The following is a 22,874-nucleotide window of genomic DNA, read 5'->3' as shown; positions in this document are numbered from 1 at the left end:
AATGTCCATGAGAGGTCGCACATGAATTTTATAGAAACTAGCTGCTGAAGTGCACTGCGCGTTTAGCGCAGTTCTAGTTTCTTACTTCAAAGTTGAAGATCCTTTGTTGACTGCCACGCATATCATTTTTCAATTGAACGTTGACGTTTTTAATTTTTAAACTGAAAATGTTTAATATTTTAATGATCCCCTTTGACTGTTTTATGTAAGATAAAGCGTCTGAAATAATGACTCAATCCGTTCCTTAATCTCAATATTAAATTGTCTCAATACACAACAAGACACGTGGATTGCTGGTTGATGATTAGGTGGATTTAAGTGAAGAGGCAAGATGTCATTTGAATTTTTCAGAATGCAAATCTAAGTTTGTTTTTGGCCAAGTATTTTTCTTTTTGAATTTATAACATTTAGGGCGTATGTGTATGTAGGCAAATAACTTTAAAAAAGTACGCAATTCATTTATTACGGATATAACACATTCCCCACGTCTTTAATGACCAAGTAGCATTTTATATTTAACAGCTCTTCAGATGCTACTGCTTTTAAGAGACTTACAGAACCTACAAACACACTTAAAGCTCCAGGACTAGGACTGGGCGGATTTTAGCGTCTTGATTTTTTCAACAGCAGTGACCTCTTTGGTTTGCTGGGCAGCTTTGATCTTGCACTTTTGTCAGTGAGAGCAGCATTTCCGCTCCATAAGAACACAAGAAGAACAGAAGAGGCGGCCTATCTGACCTGTGTGGTAGTTAGTAGCTTATTGGTGCAAGGATCTCATCCAACCATGTTTTGAAAGACGTCAGGGTATCAGCTTCAACCACATGGCTGGGTAACTTGTTCCATGGTGCCACAACTCTTTGGGTTACGAAGTACCTCTTGTTCTTATTTTGCACACGTGTCCTCTGGTTCCTGTTTCACTGTTCGTTCTAAGGAAGTCTAGTACATTGACTTCGGAGGTTGTGGATACTTAGCAGGTCCCATGTGTTGTTGTTTTCTGTTCAAGGCTAAAAAGGTTCAGTTTGTCGGTGAGCCTCCAGTCCTTTGCAGCCTCTTTTCTTGTTAGCTCTAGTGACATTGTGGAAGTTGCAAAGTGAAAAAAAAAACCATGGAAGTCCTAAAAACGTTTTTTAATAAAACAGTTTTCATACCTGCTATGTCATGGGCTGGCAGTCATTTAATTAATAGAGTTGTGGTATTCTATGGAAGGTACAGGTAAATGAGTAGTTTCTTGGTTTCAAATGGTACAGGGAGAGATCACTTTATTAGCCATATGCTGGTGCTTCAATTAATATGCTCACATGGAAGAGACATATACATTTATATAATTATATTGAAGAATTAGGTAATAGAAAATGCTTTCACGTTTATAAAAAATCCTAAAAATATATAACAATTTGTCTTTGTTTTCCAAACTGAAGGAGTTATTATGTTACATTTTTGATTCTATAATAAATTTCAGTTTTGTACCAAATATAATGTAAAACTTAATTTACTATTATATTAAGCATCTTAATGTTAATTTTAAAATACTTCCCGCTCCACAGTATTTGGTAGGGACATATAATTTAGTTTATGTTAGACTATATACAGTACATACCTTTACTGATAATTTGCAAGATATATAATCAGTAACTGACACGAGGATTCTAGTATCCTCTCTCTTATAATGGCGAAAATCTCACCTTCCAGTTTTGAAAATTTACGAATAGTGAATGTAGTCTGTGTTGAAGAGTTATGTTATCTGGTTATACTTACACAAAGTAAATTATTTCGCTATAACAAAACCAGCCACGTGGGGGAGCTTGGTTTGAAGGAATGTGTTCAACCATGCCGAGGAAAAAAACTTTCCTACTACAATCAGTAGGCTGAAGATTAGTCTGCTATTATGTGTTGCACACAGGAAGCGCATTCTGAATTACTTTAAATGTTGTGCACACATACGAGTGCTTGGGCTAGATTAGAATCTACATTGCAATGTGACGCTATAAGTTGCAGTTATTATTTTAGAACTAGTTCTTTTTTCTTCTGTCACGGGGGTTTTGCCACACCTGTTGGCCACGGTGGAAGATTACATCATCGTGAGACTGCATGAGCGCATACTATGTCTCCTCTGTCCCACTGGATTTCTCAAATAAGTGTCAACGTTTTCTCTTAAGCGTAAGCGGCCTTTTAATCAACGGAGGAAACGTATGCAAATTACACGGATACACATATTTTAAAATAAAGCCATATTTCAGTTTGTGAATTGGTCATTTTAAAAAGAAAAAACAATTAATCAAAAATAATTGAGCAGAGGTTCTAATCTACAGTACTCTCACAGCCGAATGATGTATCTCGTGTATTTCTGTATACCTTGTGATATTAGGTCTGCTCAGACATGTTATTTTTTATCCCAATGACAGCAAGAAGAGAACACGACATGTATCGTCATCCAAGTGCGTTTCATTATAACCTAAGTAACTTTGTTTAAAAAAATTGACTTTGTAAGTGCTGTTGTCTTGAAATATTATTTTGCATGATCGAATAAATTCAATTTCAATAGAAGATGTTCGTAAAAAAAACATTTATCAGATATCCATTTAGGGTTAGCCGCGTGGATCTCTAAATTAATCATCTAATGATGGATCTTTACAATGTTAGTGTTTTGCATGAAAAAAAAATACTTTGCTGTCTTAATGTAACCGTTCTGTGCTACTTTTTTACTACATGTGTAAGTTTCATTGAGACCGAGACGGTGTTAAGTAGATGGATGTTCATCAATATTGTTTTGCTACTTTAAAACAAACCAAGTATAATGAATCAGAGAAAGTAGATTGTACAGGAAGAAGCCAAATAAATCTTCCCGACACCGGCTGTCACTGAACAAAATACACATTTATGCCCAGGCGTGAGATCATAGGCAGTTTTAAATTTAAAACTCGACGTTTCAGTAGTAGTGTTCAGACTTGTATTATTTTATGGAAGTTGTGCTGCTCCACGTTTAATCTATTCATTGAAATGCACAATTTGACACCAATTTGACACAGTCAGACTGGAGTAATTTGTCCTACTGTAATCATTAACTCAAATATACAGAAACAGGCTGGGACTATTTTCTCTAATGCCTGTTATTTTAATCCAAGCCAAGCAGGTCTAATGATGTGCAACACATCCGGTGAAACGAAAATACTACCTTAAAAATAGGAATAAAACCCCACTCCGATCACCTTGTGTTTCACTAGTCTTGGACAGAGGAAATCAAACAGCTCACGCAACACGAGTGGAGACTGCACTAGGCATGCCACCTGTCTTTTCTATAGCAACCGACTTTTATTTTTGAATTGCCTGAAAATAATTCTCGAAGCAGAGGCGACCATGCTACAGAACAAGCAAGCATAAATTCTCCTGTATTTCACGTCTGTTGACAGATAATACTGGATAATCTTGAGATGGACGGTCTTCCAAAATCAGAGAACGGTACTTTTTTTTCCCAAAAGGAACAAGTAATAGGTTTATTCCATGCTGAAAAGAGAACGCTTCCAGTCCTGAAAATGTCTTTAAAAGTAAATACATGGAAGGCTATTTTAGGAACCTTCGAACCCACGTTTTATAGATTCAAACGAAACATTACCATGTGCTTATTGATACCGCACTGCAAAGCCGCACCTTTCCAGGAGAATCGTCTCCCAAGGATTTCGGCTCCCTGCGCACGTCATTGTGATGTAGAAATACAGTCGAAAGCAAAACTCCACCTCCCAGAATTCCCGCTTCCCCGTGCACATGTCCTGTCGGCAACCGGACTCTACGTCACATTCCTGCATTCTCCCCCAGTGTGTCAGGGACATAATCTTTCCTCCTTTACACGTTTCTCTCCACAAAAATACACCCATACGAAGAGCCATGACACTGCAACAAGGGATTTAAAACCAGGAGGTAATCACGGACTCCTCATCATCCTGAATTCTGGAATTGGGTGAGAATCCATGTTTTTATAAATGAAGTTCTGCAAGTTTTAAGCCTCCTTGCCGGCTGTTTAAAGTGTTTACGGTGTGGTTAAGCTCAGTACTAGGCAAGTGGGTTGGATTTTGTGCAACTTGCAGTTGCGATTTGCTGCCAGATGGGCTCGATAAATATTACCAGTCTGGACATTTAATTTATTTGTATCCAAGAGAGTGTTGTTTTCTTACATAAATTTAATTTGCACGCTTTTCGGGCATGGCAAAGAAAAGTTGTATTATTATGTTAACCTGTTGAAATGTTAATTTGATTGCTTGCAAGTTTTGTTTTGGGAAAACAACAGCCTCACTATTTCACTTAGTTTAAATTTGGATGTCAAGCTTGTGTACCGCAGTGATTGTAAGTAAAGCATGATCAGTCTTTCCCAGGACGGAGCTTTTCTTAAAAACGATGATTATAACAGAAGAGAATTACGGTTTTGTCTGTCCATACAGACTACACAATATCAGGGCGGGGAAGCAGGCATTTATGGTAGGCCAGGCGTAGAAGTGGTCAAAGCTTTTTGACGAATGTCCGAATTAATACTTTTGTTATGGATATCCTAATGTTCTCTACAATTGCTACATACGCGTCATTATTGTTTTTATTTCAATTCTTAAATACTACCTTTTTTCAAAGAAATGCCAATGGGTGAAACCAGGCAGCTGTATCATACCTGCCAGTTCACACAATTTGGTCACAATACATTCCTTAAATGACTGACTGTGCTGTACTAATGGTTTCGATGCTTAAATGCGTGCACACTTTTCCGGCTGCTGAACAGCAAAGCAGGCTATCATCTGTAATATGGTCATCGACTGTTCATCGCCGAGTTGTTCTTCAAAATGCATCTTGAAGCGAACAATGGGAAATTACTTATTCTGACAGTTATTAAAAAGTAATCATATATTCACGCCTTTATTCCTTTTTTTAAAACAAGGAATATTTAATATTTAATGTTTGTGTGGAAATTACAACGTCTGTTGTGGAAGCATTGTCGTTGTCTGGTTAATTTGTCGAACCATTTGTCACGTTTAAAAAAAACGGGCGTGGTTCACGTAATAAACATCAGTCTCGATCGTGTTTTACAGCATCATTCCCAACAAATGCATGTGGAATTATTTTCCGTGTCTTCCCGGTGGAAGGTTCTATCCAGTCATTCGACAATAGGAATAGCTGTGTACACAACGGGAAAAGAAATGGGCTGCAGAGCTGTCTGTCTGGAGTATGGTGTCCGTGTGCCACGTACGAGGGAGCACATGGGATGATGAATAGGTGAATAGAGCGATGTTAATTTGGACCAAGTTCCCCAGATTGCATCAATACCTCCATGCAGTCGCATCATTCATGAACTGCATTGATCCATCCGCTGTTTCTCCTTCATGCGCAACCGAGCAGCCATCCCTTCGGGCCCGTTCAGCAAGCTTTCAGACACGCATCCCCATTACAGTCCATTTATTGATCTGCAGTTTCTTAGAAGGACAAAAGTATAGCGACTGTTGTCCTCCTTTTATTGTTTTATTTGAACCTTGAATTTAATTTGAATCAGCTCCAGGTGCAGTTAATTATCTTAAGCATTACATAACCTGGTGATTACGTTTTAATTCTGCAGTGTTAGTGCAATCCTGCTGATTTGTGATACTTTTCTTTTGCTGAAGTAAAACATGGACGCAAACCACATGCTGTGTTGAACTGTCATTGTCCCTGTCCTTGAATGCTGTGAATATCTAGGTTTCAACCTGAGAAAAGTCTCTGTTGGCACAATGTATTTATTTTGAGATCATTATCACATAAGGGGGATGCAAATCAGACTAATTTTGAATGTTGTCAATGGAGAGACCCAGAAATCACTATATTCTCTATATAGTTCAGCATTTTTGTTTGTGGTACCGGAGTGCAGAGCCCAGCAGAAATCAGCTCACCAGCTGAAGACTTGATATCTAAAGGGGAATTGCAGTGCAAGTTTCTCAGACCGATTATTAAATCTCAGCAACAAAATAAATTCTTGACAATATAGAAAAAATTCATAAACTTTGCATAAAAATACTGTATGGTCACAATTGTCGCAAACTCCTGGTCTCAGCACGGGTGAGAGTTTGCATGAATTGTGACTTGATTTGGCCCTTCCTGCTCACTAGTCACTGTAATAACTAATATAATGTGATACAAATAAGTACAGGTTGTGCAGCAGACATTTTATCACAGAAATCTTCCAATGTGACCTGAATGCAGAATTAACAAGTAAGTAGTAATTGTTGGTAAAACTGTCTTGCAGTTTGAGAGCAATATTTCTATTGGATGAAAAGATATGTTCACAGGCCTGCTTGTTTACAATGTAATAGGGCCACTTCACCTCAACAAACAAGTTTTGTTGCCTCTTTTGCAATTGCAGATGTTTTATTGTGGAGATTCACTCATCAAGGCTGTTAATTTCTAACCCGAAATATGTAAAAATATGAAAAATATATAAAAATAGCATTGCAGTTCCCCATTAAAACTTTGCAGTTTTGGGGTTTTTTAACGTTGCCTTTTTGGCCCTGATGTTAATTTCTGCATGCCTGTGTGTGCATCCTGCGATGGACTGGTGTCCCATCCAAGGTGTATCCTGCCTTGTGCCCATTGTTTGCAAGGATAGTCTCCAGCTCCCTTGCGACCCTGTGTTGGATACAGTGATTTGAAAATGGATGGACGTTGCTTTGGTGCAAAGAACAAGTTTGTCTTTTGTGGGTAATTGGTTCTTAAAAATAAAATACTCAACAACATTCTGAATACCATGCATAGGCATGTCATAGCAGGTTCCTGTTGATTGCAATCAAAAAAACTTTGTCTGGTGTAGGTACAGTATAATGTCATGTTAAAGCCACAGTCTTATGACAGAATTGTCCTGGTAAGTGCTACAGTCTTATGACAGAATTGTCCTGGTAAGTCTGGAGTCGAGTTAAATATTTTTGGAATGTATTAGGGACTTTGTGTCCCACAGAAACATTAAAAGTAAGGTACTGTATTTGTTTCTTTTAGAGACGGTCATCAACATTGTTTAAAAGCATAAATAAAAAGCTGTTTTTTGAAGACTTTTACTATATTAAAACAGTAGACAGTGGCTGTCTAGGGCAGGGGTTACTTTCAAAGGCAGCACTTGAAGAATTTGGAAATTTGGAAAAGCTGTTAAACTGGTCCAGCCCATTAAAAGCTGAGCTGTAATTAAAACCCTCCAAACACACTGGACCTTCAGGGCCAGGATTGGCTATCCCAGGTCTAGAGAGGGGGACAATAGTTTGGTGGTTCCATTTTTATCCTTTTTTCGAGCACAGATTTTTAGGAGATGCTAAAGTACATCTTTTCCTATTGGGGAAATATAGAATTTGTTCTGAACCTTGAATTGGGGTTGGGGGAAAGCCTTCTCAAAATGGTAGTTAAAAAATCTTTATTGGTTTGTGTGCTTTCAAAGTAGCGCATGTAAGTTTCAAACATTTTAAAGGAGAAATTGTGAAATAACACCTAGAAACAGGTTTTAAGGGCAGAGTGGCAACTAAATCACTGTTCCTTGAAAATCTGTGAGATTAAACTAGTGGCATTAAGTAAGCTGAAGGGGAACTAATGAAATGATGCACAAATCTTCTGTCTTCAAGAGTCATATTACGGCCAACACTCTCTCTATAAATTAACCGTTTAGTACCCGTGGGGGAATCGATGTTCAGTTTGGTCCTATTAAGTATAAATTTTTATCTGCACTCCAGCTCAGACTCAAGACAAAAACACAAGATACTAGGCCCTTGAGTACCAGAATTGTGCAGTAGCTTATCAGGAGAAGGTTCCCAAATCTTGTGTTCTTCCGGCATGGTCACACTGTTAACAAGCCTGTGCTAGAAATATTGCTTTTGCTTTTTTAAAAGCTGGTAATCTCACTGTTTTTTTCCCCTATGCTTTATTGAACAAACCCTTTATCTGACCTTTTCAAAAGTTGTTTGCTTGCAAGGCCCTGACACCATGATTTTTAAGAAATGGAAACTTTTCAGTGTCTTTTAAGATGTGCTGCAAAGTAACTGCAGTATAATAACATTAATGCTACATCAAGGAAGGCGTGCATTATACTGTCTCTGGGTGCTGGGGGCTCTCTTGTGCACCTGCACCTTAGACTTGAGATTCCTGGGGTATGTGTAAGAGCAGAACTATTGTTTTGCAGTGATGAAGTCACTGATTATGAATCTTACTACCTTTCTGGATTTAACAGCAGTTTTCTTTTGTTGGAGGGATTCATTAGCTGTTTAGTGAATGCAGTTTGGTTCAGTTCTGTATTCCTGACCATTGGGTTTATCATTTATGTAGTTATCTTGGTTATCTGTGGCAAACCTGTCTAATTATAAGCACTCTTTTAGTTGTTAATCTAAATTGTAATAGAAGTAGTATTTTCTTTCAGTGTTCACCTCATACAGAGGTTAATTAATCATCTTTAAATAGGCATAAAATCCTTGCTGTGCTGAATTTATCACCGTTGGGTTGTACTTAAAAATGCTCAGTGTGCACAAGATTTGCACCCCATTGATTAAATCATTGTTTATTGGAACTATGTTTACCCTTACATTCAATGCAAAGCCGGTGAATGATAAAGGTTATCTTGACTAAACACAGTTGCAGAAAGAAGGGGTTGGCTTTTGATTGGAATCAGCCTGATGCTGAAACAAAGCATGCCTTTGCTGCTGAATGATTTGTTGGCATTTGGAGATAAATGGAGGCAGACTCCTCTGTAATTTCAGTGGTATGTCAAGCAAAGAAGCTTCTCTGTACATCTTCTGCTTATCTGTCAGGTTTGGCCAGTGCTTTTGTTTACAGCTAGAGATCTAGAGGAAATCTTGTTATCATGGCGTTGCGTATAGCTGTGCTGTTTTCTCTGGTATTCCATGGGCATTGATATGTGTTTGCAAGAAACCCTTTCTGCACCCTTCGATGTAGCATGTTTGTGGAATTTCTTCATGCTTTGTGTCTTGGTAAAAAAAAAATGATCGTGTTTAATTCTAATTAGAAAGGATCAAAGTTTTGTTCTAGAACTCGTCTGAATCAGAAACAATGGTTCAGTTAACAATAAACTGTGTAAACCAGTCACACATATCCCTTTCTGACTAAACTCGCATTCAAGTTGCCCATAATTGTGCTTCTAACACATATAGGCTGCTGTCAAACAGGCCAGGTTGGCTGAAGACCATCTTTTCATTTGAGCCCTTTTTTTAAGTTACGAATGATATAGGGCTCAAAGTTAACTTTGGTCATCACTCCACTTGAAGGCTCTTCTAGAGACATGCCCAATAAGTCAGTGATTTTTGCACCTGTACTGCAGATCTTAGTTTTTTAAAACGTTTAACTTGATGTTTATATGTTGTATGCCAAGCCAAAACGGACATACATGAAAACATTAGAGTGCAGGTTGAGTCCTATAAACTAGATATTGCTGGTTGGAGTCATTGTGACCAGATCCGTGGAAAAATTCAAGTACTGCCAGGGGTTGGATGGGTTTGAGTGGGCCAATTCTACTTGATTTGATGGGGATCAGCAACTTCTGTTGGTTGTGTAAGACACTCTGAGAGCTGAAGTTTTCCCTCCAGTCAGTGATATGCTTTTTTCTGGCTTGCAATATGTAAAAAGGGTCCGACCTTTGTGTTTTAAAGGGAAGCAGATATAGTTTTCAATCCTCCTTTACTGGTACAAGAGTTGTAGAGGCTCAGAAAGGTCACAGTAGAGAGATGGCCTTTCTTCCCATTTTTCATTGTTCTCATTTCATTCTAATTCTGTATAATGGGAGATGGCCAAAAACTTGAGCACCTAGTGAAAAATCCTTGTGCATACAGGGATCATGCAAAGTTCAAATAGACAGACACCCCAAGATGGAATTGAGACCAGGACAAGCATTGAGTGGGAGGGAATATCGCTGACCACTGTGGCACCACGCACTGTGCTGCATGTGTTAACCCAAAAGAAGAAAAATTATGCCAGACAAATTCATGCTCCATGAGGTATAATAGCTGAAAATGATCAGTGAAACATCTTGTAGCAAGCTTTTCTAATGAAAGGAGGTGCCCATTTATTGGAGCCCAGCATATGGTTCTCATGCTAATGCACTGCAGAGCCTGTGCGTCAGCCTTTGGTTGACCCCTGGAAGCCAGCATTGCATTTGGTGTGTGAGCTGATGTGGCAGGGAGGCTGCAAAAAGGTTGATCCTTAGGGCCCGTACTGCACTTCAGCCATCAATACTGGAGCCTGAAAGAAGGAAAGTGCTGATGGAGCACGTAATTGCAAATCAACATTTTTTCTTGTATAAACTATAATTAATGTTGGCAAGAGGCAAGTGTAATGTAAGCATGAAGCATGAAGGAAACAAAAAGGTCTACCTTCATATATTTAATCTGTGAGTGGGTGAAGCAAACCATTTGCTTTTAACAGATTTAAAACATCTTTATGATCTTTATTAGTTTGACCCATGTTGAAAGCTTGTAATGCCTGTGTAGGTGACATCAGGAACTTGACTGCTTGAAGACTTTCAAGTACACTAACTGGAGTAATTGCCATCATTAGTTTTTACAGTGAAGTTTGTGCCTTCATGCTCTCTCTCCATTGCTGCCATTGAGCAGCGTTTATCCTCAAAAGTGATTTAGGGAGCACTTCAAACACCCTGGAAACCCTTTTCTCGCTCAAAAATCTAGTTTTTTTAAGCCACAGTTGGCATAGTTCTGTTTTTAAAAACATGATGTGTGGCCAAATACAGAATTCATCTCGGCTGTTTCCCCCAGTTGAGCGCTGTTGAGAATGCTGGGTAAATACCGGGAATGTGAGAGCCTGGAAAATTCTACCAGCGCAGGCCTGCGCAATAGCAAACGTGCGTGTAACAATGAAGGCAGCTGTGCAGTTCAGGCGGCCAGCGCTGGCCCATGCTTCCCACTCTGTGCCCAACCAGGTCAAAGCTGGCTAACAATTGGCCCATTGTCATCTTCACCCCTTTCATGATGGAGTGGATGACATCTCTGTGGTCTTGTGCTGGAGTGGCCTACCGGAACACAATCCGCCTTTATGTCGTCGTTATTGGCTCTTTCGTTTCACATGCACTTTCTGCAAAGAGTTACTGCTGAAATTGGAGATGATGGCTGTCATTCAGTAAAGGCTTTCAAAATGTTTAATATTCGTGGAGTGTCATAATACAATAGTTTAAGCTGTATGATTTGCCAAGAGGTGTAATCAGCTCTTGACTATATTGTAAATCATTATAGTGTAATTTGAATCATAGCGAATGTCTTGTTCCATAATTATACTTTTTCCTTTGGGATTTGTTTATGCAATACTTTTGACTTCACCAGATAATAAACACAGTCAAGCGAGATAAATAAAATTTGTTTTGTTTTTCCAAGGAGGTCTTGATTTGATTTAGTGTAGAATTCACACTTAAATTAATGGAAGAAAGCACAGAGCTTCTCCAGTTCAGATGCTACATTTCCATACCAGAGATAAAAGCTATAGAAGAATCCTCTCTGTTTCTGCTTTGTGCTTTGGTTCTAGTGGGTAAATGAATTAGAATATCAAGCCACTTTTGTACAGTATAGTAGCTTCACTTGCAGATGTTTTCCATCTTCTGAAAGTGTATAAAACAATTAAATAAGCTTTTGCTTTGCATGTAAAAATACACTTAAATTGTAATACTAGTGTTTTATTTTAATCAGAACACCTTGTTTTGGGGTACAGAGTACTGCCATATTATAGGAATGCTAAGAAGTTTGCTGTACAAGTTTTTAAAATGCAATTTAAAGATCTCATATAAGCTTTAACAATATTGTACTTAATACTTGGTGGGATCTCATCTGTTTTATCCTGTTGTGATCCTTTTCCATACATATACATTCTGCAGGCTAGTTGTAAATGGTCTAAATATATAAACCGTGGTAGGAAACTTCCTCTTCTGAGGCTGAAGACAACAGCTCTTCCTGAAACAGCCGAACTATAAACCCTGATCATACTGCTTGTTCAGCAGCTGAGCAACGAAACAAAGGAGAAATAAACCAATAGAGAAACAAGAAATATTAATGTTTGTGAACTGCCTTGTGGTGCTTGGGCCCTGGGTTCAATTCTGGACCTGGGGTGCTATCTGCGTGTTCACGTGGCTTTCGTCTGGGTGCTCTGGGTTCTTCCTACAATCCAAAGACATGCTGGTAGGTTAATTGGCTGCTGAGAAAGTTGGCCCTGGTGTGTCTGTGTCCTGCGACGGATTGGCGTCCCACGCCAGGAAATGTATGGTACTTTATTGTTGTCATGTCTTTTCTTTGTTGAGCAAATATTCATTTTCTGAACAGCCGTACAGTTAGATTGGGCGAGTCTGTGCTGGTGTTCACAAGGTCACATGCTGTATGTCTTTTCAGGGAGAACAAGTGTTTCTTCAGGCTCTGAACTGACTGCTTTACATTTACAAATTAGTTTGCATTGTTGTAAAAATAACATTTTTTAGAAAACGAACAGATCTTTCTTTTTTTGTGGCAAGAGAAGGCATTTAATATTATATTAATAGTTTTAGATGAACCTTGTAATATTAGCTCATTACAAAAGCTGAAAAGTAGTTCATTCTGCCTCAGTGACAACCAGGAATTCAGTACAGACTATACACTATATAAAATTATTAATGATGAATACACACAGTATGAGTGAGCACTTTCAGTGTTTAAACAGTTTAGGTTACACGATAGAGGGCTTAGGCAGTACGTTGGCACAGTGGTTTGCATTGCTGCCTTGCAGCGCTGGGGCCCTGGGTTAAATTCACAGGGTGCTGTCTGAGTGGAGTTTGTACGTTCTCCCTCTGTTCACGTGGGTTCACTCCAGGTGCACCTGTTTCCTCCCACAGTCCAAAGACATACTGGTAGGCTCATTGGCTTTTGGGAGACTTGTCCTTGGTTAAGAGTGTTCATTTGTGTGTGCACTGTGATGGACTGGTGTCCCACCCAGGGTGTATCCTGCTTAAAACGCGTTGTTTGCTGGGATAGGCTCCAGCTCCCCCTTGACCCCGTGTTGGATAAAGGAGTTAGAAGATGAATGGACACCGCGCTCCCCATCACTTTTTCTTCCTGTGACGTCTCCGGGGAATCACATTAGTCTGAGCTGTGAATAAAGCAATAAGCTGGAGGGTCAAGGACTGTTTTGCAACCTCTGCACCCTCTTTCTCTCATTCCAAACATGGGCCCAGTTAAAATATGTTAAATATAATGTGTTAGAGTTTTATATATTTGTTTATAAATTTGATAAGTGACTGTTTCCACCACTACCGTAGTCCCACAGCTGTTTTGGAGTGTGCCAAAACCTCAGTATTTTTTCTGCAAAGCATTTATGAGGTGCATTATAATCATTCAGATAAACCAGCATGTATTTTTTTGAAACATCAAGTAGAGTTTCATCCTTATGTGTAACGTTCTAATGTTAGTTATAATGTTATTTTAAACTTAAAAAAAATTCTTATGCTTCTTATAGCTGAATGAGATCCTTGACTGTCACCTATGAGCATCAAGATAAAGCTTGAAGAGTTTAGGTTACATGATACAGTGCTTGGGCACTAAAGTGGTGCTAAACAGGGAAGATGGCTTTCCTCATTTGTAACCTTTTTTTAAAGTTGATTAAAAATAAAAAAATGTGTTTATTTCAACAGCTTCATCAGGCTTTAGCACTCTTTTTCTGTCATTCCAAACATGGACTCAGTTAAAATTATTAAATGCATATCGCATTCAATTTTTATATATTATTTATGTGTTTATATTTTATATATGATAAAATTGTTATAGATTTGATTAGTGACTCTCCCCACCACTGCTACTGTATAGTCCTCTCCCAAGCTTGAGAATAGAGGAGTGGGAGCGAGAGTTTGAATTCTGGTTCCGGAAAAGAAGTGAAAAACCCGGAAATTGAGGCTGTTGGCGGAAGAAAGGTGGTTTTGACAAACTTCTGGTGGACTTTTTTCTGATGAGCCATAGGAAGCTGCTGTGTAATTTGAGGGGGGGCTCTTTTGCCATGGAAATTCTCGGAAGGATGTACTTGAGTCCGAGTGTTATCAGATCACTTTTACACCACAGGTTGAAACTATATCTAAATATTGTTATGCTTCACTGTGAATTCAAACCTTCCCCTCACCTTTAATTGTGAATCATTAGTTTTGAAGAAAACTATTATTGAACAGCTGTGGTGGGCCCCAGCCATTACAGTGCATCAGCCATTTTGCGCCAGAACACATTAATGACTAAATAAAGTGACTATGGAAACAGCTGGAGTCGAATTTAGGAAGCAAACTGGGCTTCATTCAGGATGAAGCTTTATTAATAGATAGCGCAGATGTTTATACATTTTATAGAAACAGGTCTGGATTGAGTCAAAACTGCACTTATGAAGATGATTCATTGTTTGCCAGTGGATATTTTGATTTGTCTATTTAAAAACCAGCCTTTAATTTTTGTGTTGGTACGTGGATCAAACAATATAGTCAAGCCTGTATTGTAGTCTGCTTTAAACTGCCTTGTACCCAAGGCCTTTATTAGACTGTTCTTGCTATTCAAAAGTGGGAATACCTCAGTCGTAGCATTTTTTTGTTGTTGTTTTGCCTTTAATTAAAAATGATGATTTTCTTCTTCTGGGACAAAGTGGTATTAATTACATTTTACACCAGCTGCCTCAGTGAGTGTTCTGTACATTTTAAGGAGTATATCCCAGGTTTGTTAGGAGAGATCTCTGGAGAAGTAATCTGACTCCTCTGTGTGTTAAGGAAAGCACGCAGCTGAGAAACCTTAGGGTACCTCTTCCTCTTCATCTGTCTCGTGCCTTTCAGTTGTGAGATGGTGACTTAGTGCTGTTCAAGAACAGAGGGCAGCTGGGTTGTCTTGTATATAAGTGTGGTTCCCACAGAAACATAGTCTTGCTTGTGAGCTCTCGCATGGGAGCGCAGAAGAGTGAGAAATCCTGTTTTTCTGCTTGATATCAGTTTTTCACTCAAACCTTTTCTGTGGGTGTTGCCAGGCAACAGCCCCCAGCTTGTCTCTGGCTGGTAAAAGGTGAAATCGTATTCAAGGAGGGCTGAGAATTACTCATTTATTTTTATTTCTCAGGAGGTGTCCTTTATTTCTTGTGTACTTATAATTCCTGATAACTGTTACATGAATGTTATTTTTTTGCTCGTCTCACTAGAGTGTTAACAATTACTTTTGTTGAAATGCTGAGTCATGGGATTTTTATGATTGTGTTGCTAATGAAGAAAAGACCTGTACCTGGTTGTCATTATGAATTATGATATTAGCTCTATACATTGTCCCTGAAAGTTTTTGAATGATATGGTTCTCTAGCATTTGATAAATTCTGCCTTTAAAGTGTCCTGCAGTTTTGAAGGGGTAGTGTCTACAAATGTTGTGTGCTTCTCATATTGAGCAGTGCAGTAACACTGAGCTAGCAGGCAACTTCTTCACGCAAGAGGCACGGGAAGTTTGTCTGTGTGACAAAGCAAAGATTGTATTGGAATAGATTTACATCTCTGCCTCGTTTGAACACTTGTCATTACTTCTTTAGTCCCCTTCACTTTCTTTAGGAGGTAAAGTTCATGCCAAATACCGTAACACCCCAAACACTAAATCAACAAAACATGCACATAGTAGAAATGAATGTGCAAAAAACAAGAGGAGACAATAGCGCACCTGTAGATTTATCATAATTGCTTGTGATATTCTCTCCTGTCCTGTTCCTGTTGGACAAAGCTAAACCCCCGTCATTGCCATGGTCTTCGTTTAAGCAGTTGTAAATTTTTATAGGGTTGTGTTTTTTAACAGTTACATGCTATTACTTAATAACAGTCTCTCAGCTGCAAAGCACAAACACAGCACTTTCTAGATGCATTGTGCCATTCCCAGTGCTGCTGAATTGTGAAAGACAAGCATTTGTGGAGTTTCCTAGGAATCTTGTCCTGCATGTGCTGTTCATCCATTGGGAAATCTAACATCTGGACACATCACACTCCTTTTAGTGAGGTCTCTGACAGCGACAGTCTAAGACTGAGACTCCAGCTTAGAACATAAGAACAGATTTTCTTTGGCTACCAGCTTCATTGCATCGCATTTTTGTGAAAGAGGACACCATTTGCTCATTGGTTTAGGTTGCCTATAAAATAAAACTTTTCCTTTGTGGCTAGTAAGATATTTGCTCGAAGAGATGGATAGTCAAAGTATATTTGCAGTATTGCTTTCCCACCAAGCCAGTGATGTATTACAGTACAATAAGACTATTCTAATCTATTCTATTCTAAATGCCACCGTGTTACACTTAATGATTTGTGCATTGTTCCAAAAAATATCCTGAATTCTAGTAATACATAAAGATTGGGACACTCTCTCTCTTTCCTAGCGTTAATCCCGCATCAGCAGGGTCCGCTTGTCGGCACACCAGTCTCCATTTGGTGGTTTGAACCAAATCTTTGAGCTGACGTTGCCATTAACTGCGACCGAGAAATACTCCGCCTGCCGTCGGAGTGGGGGGGGGGGGGGGGGAGGAGAAAAAAGTAATATAGCCAATTCATAGAGGGGGATTACTAGGAGGCATGGGAAATTTGGCCAGGACGCCGGGGTTACACCCCTTCTCTTTTCGAGAAACACCCTGGGATTTTTAATGACCACAGAGAGTCAGGACCTCGGTTTTACGTCTCATCCGAAGGACGGCGCTTATTTACAGTATAGTGTCCCCGTCACTATACTGGGGCATTAGGACCCACCTGGACCGCAGGGTGACACTAACACCTCTTCCAGCAGCAATCTTAGTTTTTCCCAGGAGGTCTCCCATCCAGGTACTGACCAGGCTCACACCTGCTTAACTTCAGTGGGTTGCCAGTTGTGAGTTGCAGGGTGATATGGCTGCTGGCCAAGAATGGGACACTAGAAAAACTTTTTTTCTATTAACATAAAATAATGGAGAGCAATGTTCAGTTCATTTCTCTGTTTATCACCCATTCCAAGTACAGTAAGCCTGATTTTAAAACATGAAGTGTGAATGTAAAAAAAACAACAACTTTCAGCCATTTCAAATACAATTTTCTCATTTGCTGAATGCTATTATTGACATAAGATTACTAAGTGTAACTTTTGATAAAATGTAATCAAATTATTATGCTATACATTAATTCTCATCTTAATTGATGACTGTAGGTTCTTAGAAAACAAAATATATTCACAGTCGCTATTTGGTAAATAAAGTCTACTACATGAATGGTTTAGAATTTTACCCAAGGCTGTATAATTTGTATGTGAAACAAGTACAGACACACAGCTACACACTTGCATGACAGCATCGAAAAAATGGTCATGTCCATAGTAGGAACTTGAACCAACATCGGAGGTCTTAGCAGTGTTTAAAAACAAGCCCAAACAAATCTTCAACTATACAGCATCCTTGCACCAAAACTTCTCAGTCGATGGGCAATTGGATAGTATTCGCAATAGTGAAAGAGGTAGATGGGATAACAAAATGAGGTAACCCTGTAATCCTAACCCTATTAAAGGATCTTGACAAGTGTCCACTAACATCTTGTGAAATGGTGTTGGTCCCCAGTGGAATGCTTGTAGAAACCTATGTACAGTACATCAAGATATTAGTTTGTCAAGCACTACGATGGGAAATATTTTAAAAAGGCTTTACTGTTAGGTGCTGATAATGCAACGTTTTAAAATTTGTGCTCCTTACAAACTAACGATTTTATATTAGCATGTGCTGGGACAACTGGTGAACACAGAGGTAGCACAATGTGTCACAGCTAGGGACCGATTCCAGTAGCTCTGTGACCAGGGGTTGGATACCTTTCACATTGCATCCTGGGAGCAGCAACGAAGTCTGTCAATTATTCACAGAGTGGCGCAGTGGCTGTTCTGTGTACCCTCAGGGCTGCAGGCTCCCGTTTAAACAGATGGTAGGAAAATCTCTTCAGAAGTCAGTTTTTCATTTGCGGGGCTTCTCATGGTATGAAAACCATTTCCTAAAATGTGCATGTCTGCAATGTAAGAACAGCCGGCATAGTTCTTCGTATACTAAAGTACAGTCCTGTGCAGAACATTACTTTAGTAGACCTTTTTAGAAAAAGTGGTGAGTGTGTCAGTTTACATTCCAAGATTTAGTGATGATGAACATCTTCTGATGTGACAGTGCTAATTTACGATCATTCTTCTTTTTTATTTTGGTGAGGTTATCCAGGACCCATTTTTCCACATGGCCTATCTTAATGATACACATATGCAGATGCCATTAATGAACACTGCTTTGGTACTTTCACAAAATGCATGGTGTGAAGCATTCAAATGCAGTTCATGAATGTTTGCAGCATTACTTGACTGTGGCTAATGCTATTACAAGTTGTTTGCAGTTGAACTTTAGCCTTAATCTTGAAAGTCTCTATCTTACAGGGTGAACAAGGCCAATCTGTTTCTCCTGTCTAGTAGTGCTAGTAGTGCTCCACGAGGATAGCACGGTCACTGAATGAGAGTTGGCAGTGCTAGGTGGGCTTAGGGTCAGTGAATCACCAGTGAATACATTGTAATTTGTTTAGTTTCTTTAACCATGGACTGCGGCCATGCCATTAAATTATTGGGTTTGAGATGATGGTCCCTGTGTATACTTTTATTCTTCTAAGAGTTCTCAGTGTCACTCCCTCAGTCTCTCCTGAGAGCCTGAGCTAAAAACAACAGTATGTGAATTTATACCCCGTACTTTAGGGTTCCCAATCTTTCATTCTACAGTAGCAAGACTTGGTTTTCTAAAACAAATGGTAAAAAAAAAACTGGAAAGTCAAACGACTGAAGGATGATTTGAGTTCTCCATCTCTTAGATAGTTAACATTCTGTGATAACAGACATTTATTTTTTTCGAATAACACTAGAGCTGTTTTAACTTCCTTGGTCACCAATGATAGATGTTTGCCTTCCGGCTGTTTTCTTGTGCACCTTCTTGTTTCTTGTGTTGTAGCTCCTCCCTGGAAGGGGAGTGTTTAAGTACATACTGTACATAAAGTACTACATGCCTTTTGACCAGCTGCCATTGACTGCATCCGATACTGTTGTAAATGTAAAAAAACTGTGCATTGCAGGATTAATAAATAAATTGTTAATCCAAATCAAACTTCACTTCACAAATGTACTGTTGCGGTGCATTATGTAGCTGTGGTTGTCGGAGTTCTGAGGACTGAAGAGCTACACCGATACTCAATAGGCTGAATCTCACTAGGCAATGAAATCATAAGTGATCTTCAGAAATTGGACTAATGCATTGTGGTCTGTGAGTGAGGATAATAGGATACTTCAGTGAGTGTCCAGTGAAATCAATAAGTACTCTCTGACTCTTGTGTGCCCTGCTTGTGAGATTTGTGCAATTGATAAAGGATCTGGTCTCTTCTGTTAAAATGCATTTTTTGAATTTTTTTTTAAATTCAAAGTGTGGCTGTTGCTGGAGGTATGCACTTAAAACTGACACAAAGGGAAGCCTTGCTTTATTGTTATTTCAGTGCTAATATTACAGTAAAAGCAGGTTTGCTAGGGAGTTTAAGCAGCTTATGAAGTGAGATGTGACTTTTCCCAAACAATTGAAATTTACACAGGTAGCTCTAGAGAGCTTCTTTGAGGACCTTAATCTGTGCAGTATCCTAACACTTAATTAACACTGTGCTTTTTGTTTTCTGTGCTTTATTGTTGTTTTAATCTGCTTTCATATGCATCTTTTACGTCTTGGCGTGTCAGGACTGTAAGTCACATTGGATAAGAGCACCTGCCAAATGAATAAATGTAATGTATGATTGCATTATTAGATATTCCTCTGTTACTTCATGCACATTTACAGATGTAGTAATGTAAGCAAAATGTGTAATCAATTAGCCAGGTACAGTGTTTCCTGTAAGAAAGATACCTGTTGGATCGGAGGAGTAATCTGCTTCATCAGCAATTATGCTGTATATTTAATACTGTATGTGAACAAAAGTAAGAGGTTTCAGCTAGGTAAGTATGGGGATTAAGTGGCAAGACTGGTTGATTAGCAGCTGGAGATTTTATACTGAAGTCTAAAAATTAGGGGCAGCTTGGATTTATTAAATTGAGTGATTTGTTTCTGAATGAGGTAAGGTAATAAAATATGAAAATTATATCGCATTCCAGGCCTAGGTCTGATAAAGGAAAAACTTTTTTAACGAAGGGGTTTGACCATATATTTATAGTACAAAGGGATCCCCCAGTCGTGCAGATTTTATGGACCTGTGAATTCAGGGCAGTGGATGAGACACCCATTACAGAACCCCTACATCTGTGTTGCACTTGTAGTATCTCTACGGAATGTCTGGGTTTAGAAACAAGTGCCTGTGTTCCGAGGAGTGGACAAGGATACTGTTAGGAATTGAACTTGCTAAAGATGGGACAAAGGAGTCAAGAGCTATTACTTCTCTATTATGAGTTAATAAAAAGCATGCAGTTACCAAATTACACCTAGAAACCCAGCATACAGCATTTGAAATAAGTAGTAAATCAACAGAGGCCATACAAAAGTCTTAAACAAATTTGTCTTTTCAGATTTGAATAGCCTGTCCAGATGGCTGTCAGGAGGAAGGTCCTCACAAGTACTGGGGCTGTTCTCATTACATTGTCATTACTGATACATCAAAGAAGCATGCTTGTTGTAGTTCACAGCATTTTACATTTTATGTTTGCCTTATTTCTTTTTCCAGCTGTTCTGACTGTTTTGCAGGTTTTCTAAAATGAATCGGTTAATTCAGGACCTATTGTCCACATTAATTGTAAGGAAGTTACTCTGCTACCAGTTTTACATTCATAGTCATTATAGTTCACTTCTCAGAGGGCTTGACCTTCGGCATTTTAGACCATCGCACCCAGTAAAGAGTAGTGAATGAAATTAAATTTTGAAAATGAGAATTTGTGAGCAATGCAGTTCTAATCACAATAGTCTGAAAAACATTTTTATAATATAACTTTAAACTTTTAGGATCATATGAGTTAAAACGTAGGCCTACATATTCAGTGTTCTGAAAAATCCATCTGCTAAACCAAATTACATGTAATGTGCAATAATCAGTTATGTGGTACAATACACAGTTTAGCTTAAAACCACCAGGCGTTTATGGTTTTATATAAGCCCACAGTGCTTTAAGAATACTCTTCTTTCCTACAGTTTTTTTCAGTTATGCAGTTAAATTGACGATACAGTGTTATTGGTTGTCAAACAAGCCCTCAGCTTCAAGGCATATATAGATACAGGCAGCAGTACCATTGTACAAAATGTGGTGAGCCTTGTGGCACTGAGAAGGAAATCTCACTTGACGAACATAGAAATCAAAGTTTTTAGCTTATTAAGTCTTCTGGATTGTGGCTTAATGTCATGTTTCACCTAATGCTGCGTTTAAGACTCTTGATCGGAGTTCATAAAACTGGTCCTGTTAACATTAGATACTGTCCTTTTTAGATTTTAATATGTGGGCTGTCTTTATTAACTAGCTTTATCGAATGTCTTAATATTATTAGAGTCATTGAAGCCTTCCTCATCTCTTCTCTAATGGCAGCAAAGGGCTTTTTGCTGAGACGATTTGAATTCTAGCCAGCAATAGAAAACTTGGCAGTAATCCTTTTATGTGTTTTAGAAACAACCCCCCACCCCCCAGAAAAACAACACCAGTTACAAGTAAATCAAAAACAGCAAGAATTCTTTTAATGATTCTTTGAATGGACTGATCCTTCATTTACTTGGAAAACTTGAAACCTCTATTGTATTATACTAACTCCCAAATGTACAGGTTGGAGCAAATAACCTCCTCACATTTGTTCTTATGTGCTCTCTACCATACTGTATAGTGTAACATATAGTGTAACAGTGAGTGTTAGGATTTTTATTATTTTACAACCTGTCCTGCAAGGACATATCATTTTGTTTTATATTAGAAGCATTAGAATTCTAAATAAAGCATATTATCATTTGAACTTTGTGAACCTGATTTTGTATTTTCAGATTCGCGAGCTGGTTGTCTGTAGGTTCTCTCACTGGGCTGAGCTATCGTACAGCAGCTTGAAAAGTGTTCTCATGGATGAAGAGCACCTTGAATCAATCTTTATTTTAAAGGTTCACTATTTCCATCTAAACTTTACTTTTGAAATCTTTATTTTACAGCTGCAAGAAAAAGTTTGTGAACCCTTTAGAATTACCTGGATTTCTGCATTAATTACTCATAAAAATCTGGTCTGATTTTCAACTAAGTCACCATAATAGACAAACACAATCTGCTTAAACTAATAACACACAAACAATTGTACTTCTTGTTCTCCTTGGATGGTACTGTGTTGTACAGCAGCCCAATCTTGGTGCTGGAGGGCTGGTTATGTAGTTTTTCTAGATCAACATCTGAGAAGCCGTTAAATAGGTCCCGTTAAGCCAATATTGATTTGTTTTGCATTGGTAAACGTTGGAATGAAAACTGCTGACATACTGGCCCCCCAGGACAAGGATTGTCCAGCCCTGTGTAATACTCAGAGATGTCAGTGGCATTGGGGAAAAAAAAACAGAAATACATCTATTAACTAAAAAAAGAAATATGGCTGCTTCTGCTGATGGAAGAGTTTGATGGAAGGAGCAGTGTGAACTGAACTCAAGTGTGCTTGAGGCTCGAGGCGTCTGAGGGGCTATTGGTGTCCTCGGGAAAAGAGGAACTGTACACCTGCAAAGTAAAAATATCCTACATGCTGTTGGAGACAAGTTCACACATGAAAAGTAACAAGTCATGGTTTTACTTTTTTTTAATTGGTCTGTTTGGAGACTTTCTGTCTTGTCATATTTGTTTTAAAATTAGTATGTAGAGTTTATCCAGTTGTATTTCATTAATTATTCAC

General features: G+C 38.6%; 1 protein-coding gene across 1 annotated transcript in view; it reads left to right on the top strand.

Moving 5' to 3' along the window:
- The first annotated feature begins 3,833 nt into the window (after positions 1–3,833).
- ctif (cap binding complex dependent translation initiation factor) overlaps positions 3,834–22,874 on the top strand; it is a 130,102-nt gene continuing 111,061 nt past the window's right edge. Inside the window, exon 1 of the mRNA XM_088911033.1 lies at positions 3,834–3,952. The gene's annotated coding sequence lies outside the window, so the exon portion shown is untranslated. The remainder of the gene's footprint in view (positions 3,953–22,874) is intronic.

Source organism: Atractosteus spatula, chromosome 3 (assembly GCF_055471065.1).
Source record: "Atractosteus spatula isolate fAtrSpa1 chromosome 3, fAtrSpa1.hap1, whole genome shotgun sequence".
In the NCBI taxonomy this organism is placed as follows: Eukaryota; Metazoa; Chordata; class Actinopteri; order Semionotiformes; family Lepisosteidae; genus Atractosteus; species Atractosteus spatula.
The sequence above is the reverse complement of the archived record's forward strand: the minus strand, read 5'-3'. Positions and strand labels throughout refer to the sequence as shown.